This window comes from Phascolarctos cinereus, unplaced genomic scaffold, assembly GCF_003287225.1.
Source record: "Phascolarctos cinereus isolate Bilbo 61053 unplaced genomic scaffold, phaCin_HiC Scaffold_2;HRSCAF=192, whole genome shotgun sequence".
Taxonomy (NCBI): Eukaryota; Metazoa; Chordata; class Mammalia; order Diprotodontia; family Phascolarctidae; genus Phascolarctos; species Phascolarctos cinereus.
In genome coordinates this window covers 195700657-195704801 of record NW_027555625.1, presented here as the reverse complement: position 1 = coordinate 195704801, position 4145 = coordinate 195700657, and the positions used below count along the sequence as shown (strand labels likewise).

The window sequence follows — 4145 nt, the reverse complement described above, 5'->3', positions numbered from 1 at the left end:
TATAAATACAGAGATGTAGTATGGTATTATGGGGGAAAACCTCAACAACATTGGATTCAAAGATAGAAGATATGAGTTGGAAACCTGACCTTGTCACTTACTAGCTAGCTGTGTTACCTTGAACAAGAAATTTCTTCCTTCTGGGCTTCTGTTTCTTCATCTAAGAAAATGAATGGCTTGCATTAGATGTTCTCTAAGTTCAATACAGCCCTTGTGGTAAGAATAATAATATATAACATTTCTCAGTGCTTTATGGGTAATATCTTATTTGATTCTCACAACAATTCTGGGAGGTAAAACCCCATTTTACGGATGAGGAAACTGAGGCAGAGGTTAAAGGACTTGCCCAGGGTCATATAGCTAAGTAAATGTTTATTGTGATAGGTACAAAAAAAAGCAATACACACATATACATATACATACATATATATATGTAAATGCATATGTGTATGATATGATCCCTGCAAAGAAGCTTCATTCTTGTTTGCGGAGTGACCTAGTTCTGTATGTATATAAATATATAAAATATATAAATATTATTTTTAAAATCTAATATATAAGGATGTTCTACAGTTGGAATCATCTTGCTAAATAGCATTTGTAGCTATACATTTTGAGATTATATTTCTGTTACATTAACATTTTGAAATCTTGAACATTTTCTTTCTAAATGTAAACATGTATAATGTTAATTTTTCATGGTAGTTTTTTTTTCAGAATTGATCTACAAAATGATATTAAGTACACAGTGAATTGGTATTTCCTACACTTTCCCCCCCAAGGCATGTTTGTTGATGTGTCAGCATCAGTACATCCAGGATCTCTAATTTCATTGGTATGAAAATTCTATTAGATCATGACCATCTCTGATTTATAGTCCAAGGGAGTAGTCTGAGGCTTAGAGGGGATAAATGACATGTCCATGAACACACAGCTAGTGTCAGAGGTAGAATTTGAACCCAGGTTTTCCTGTCTCCCAGTATGTTATACTACCTCTTGTTTATTGATATTCTGATGAAAAGAAAAAGAAGACAAATTACATTTTGAAAATTTGAAAAGAATTTGTCTTAAATTATTTTAGGAGCCAGGGAAAATCTATTATAGATCATAATAATTTAATAACACAACTAGTTAAAATTCAGTTCTAAGAAAATTAAATGGTTAGTGCCTTACCCTTTGAGGTTATCTTCCAGCTTTTGGTTTCTGTTGTTGTTCGGTCATTTTTCAGTCTTGTCATTGTGACCCCATTTGGGGTTTTCTTGGCAAAGATACTGGAATGGTCTCCCGTTACCTTCTCCAGCACATTTTATAGGTGAAGAAACCAAGGCAAACAGAGTTAAGTGACTCACTTGCCCAGAGTCACACAGCTAGTAAGTGTCTGACGCCAGATTTGAAATCAGTAAGATGAGTCTTCCTGACTCCAGGCCCACCACTCTATCCACTGCACCACCTAGCTGCCCTTATATTCCAGCTACTCTCTAATTATCATGTGTGTACTGATTTATGTATATGTTGTTTCTCCCATTTGAATGTAAACATCTTGAGAACACGGACCATTTTTAATTATTGTTTGCACTTAGCCACTTAGCATAGTGGCTAACACATACATCTTAATAGATGCTTATTGATTAATTGGTTGATAATGCATGAATATCATTATATCACTGAACTTTCACTGAGAGCTCATTTAAGCCAGTTCACTTCTTAAAAGAATGGGGGGGGAGATGGGGGAGGATATATGAGATATATTGTAACAAAGTCAAGGAAAAGAGAAACCATGCCTAACTTTGTAGAGATGTACATTTTTTCCCCTCTTCCTTCTCAGTTTTGTCTGAAGATACAAAAAATGAAAGGGCTGATATCCAACTTTTATATACACTTTTAGGCCTCTGTCAGTTGTTTACTGGCATATGTAGCAGCCTGAAGTAGGTGATGAAAAAAACAGCACCAGTTATATTCAAGTAATACTGGATCAATATTGATTTGATTGCTTTCTATTCACTGATACTTTTACCTTCCAACTTTGATTTCCTCTCCATAAACTTCATGATCAGAGAAAGTAATATGTCTATGACTTCTTTTTTCTTTCTTTCTTCACATATTTCTCGTTTATCTATATTTCTGGTAGTAAATGTTGGGTCTGATCTTTCCTATAGGCTGTGTATATGGGGGCATTTCAAAGCCCCTGGATGGTGGTCCTTGCCCCAGAACAGAACTCTATTTCTTGTTCCTACTGAAATAAACCTCACCTTTTCCTCACAGTTTTGCCAGGTCCTGATAGTCAGAATAGTATTCAATAAAGGATATGATCGAAAGAAAAGTACAGGTCACACAGAACCTTAATGGAAGAAGACAGGCCCAGAGGATGGCCCTTGGGCATCCCTGGTCCCTCTTACTGACTATCTGAAAAAGAGTAATTAAAACTAGAAGAGAAAGGAATACTGAAAAGTCAGTCGGTCAACAAGCATTTTTAAGCTATTAATTTATTAATATATGCCAGGTATTGTAACAAGTGTAGAAGATACAAAAAATAAAAGGAGAAAAAAAGATGGTTCCCATCCTCAAAGTACTTACATTCTGACAGGAGAGACAATATGGAAAAATGTTGTATATTCAAGATATATACAGAATGAATTGAAGATAATCTTAGGGAAAGGATGGTAAGGAAGGCTTCCCACAGATTGTAAGAGGGGTTAGATGCCACCGAGTAGGTGGCAATACCTTAACCTTATATGTGTTGTAAAGGCCACTAGGATCTTTTCTATCCTTATCAAGGGGAGGCTAACCTTCTCTCCTAGAGCAATCTTGAAGGAAGGCAAGGAGTCTAGGAAATGAAGTTAAGGAGAGAGAACATGCTAGGCATGGAAAACAGCCATTGTAAATGCACAGGTATCCAAGAGGACTTTCTTCTGAATTTTGTCCCAGGAGGGATTATGTGGAAAGCTAGCCTGTTAAACTTTTTATGAACTTTGTGGGTCATCAGTAAATTTTTTAGGAAAATTTTTAGGAATTTTAGGAAAAATAATTGGCCTTTCAGTTGAAGAAAAGAATGTCATACTTGAATTCCCTGGAAAGTTAAATGAGATCCTGGCTGTTCTTTGTTTTTTGTGAGGAAGAGGATGAACTGTTTCATCATAAGACTTTCTTTGCCCAATACGGTTTTAATCAATCCCTGATTTTAGAAAAAATTAAACAATAAAAAGGAGTTGAATTATGTGCATTTGTTTTTCTCCTTAATGCACTGTCAACTTGATTGCTGTAGGTATTCCAGAATGATGTGTTTTGCAATTATGATCTGCAAGTATACAGGTAAAAACGGTATTTGATATTCATGGCATAAATATACAGATACTTTTCTTGCCTTTAGTAAGTACGTTTAGTAACACCCCCTCAACCCTGTGGATGTCACATTGTAAGAGGAGCCAGGAACCTAACTTAATCTACATCATTAACTCTATAGTTTATAAAGTGCTTTCAATTATAGAGCTCTCTTCACAAGAAAAAGATGTCTGCTGATGAAAAATGTATATTTTGATTATGTGGCTGGGAAGCTATGTGTTATATTGGTAGGTCATAATAAAATCAGCAGGGATGATTTGTATGCTGGAATGGGGGCCACCTTTTTGAAAGTCAATGCTCATTATGGTAGCCTGGGAGTTCAGTTACAAATAAAAGGGATTTGGACATTTCTCTTGTTACAGACATATAGGATTTTAAGTGTAAGCTTTTTGAATGGGGAGAAGAAAACAATGCAATTTTATTCTAGTACTTGCAAAGTGATGGGCCCAAAATAGAATAAGAGGGGATGAGTTGGAATAGAATTATGGGAATTTGACATGATTGTCTGCTTCCTGCTACCAGTGAATGTCTACTTTTAAAAAAGATAGATGTTCTTTTTGTGGAGGCATTATGCTTGAGTATAGTGTGACCCTAGGCAAGTCATTTAACCTTGATGTGCCTCAGGCACATTATCTTTTAAGTGAAGGACAGGTTGTGATCTGCCACAATAGGGGAAACATACAATACCAAGAATTTTCAATGTTGAAGAAATTACATATCCTTTGATATATTTGCATATTCTCCCAGTGATCACAGGCTAGAAAATTGAGCCGGATCCAATAAGATGGAATGTCATGTGTGAAAAA

The 4145-nt window shown here is 35.6% G+C and overlaps 1 pseudogene; it reads right to left on the bottom strand.

Moving 5' to 3' along the window:
• Window positions 1-2684: 2684 nt before the first annotated feature.
• Window positions 2685-2803, bottom strand: LOC144456081 (U6atac minor spliceosomal RNA; annotated as a pseudogene).
• Between the last annotated feature and the right edge of the window lie 1342 nt (window positions 2804-4145).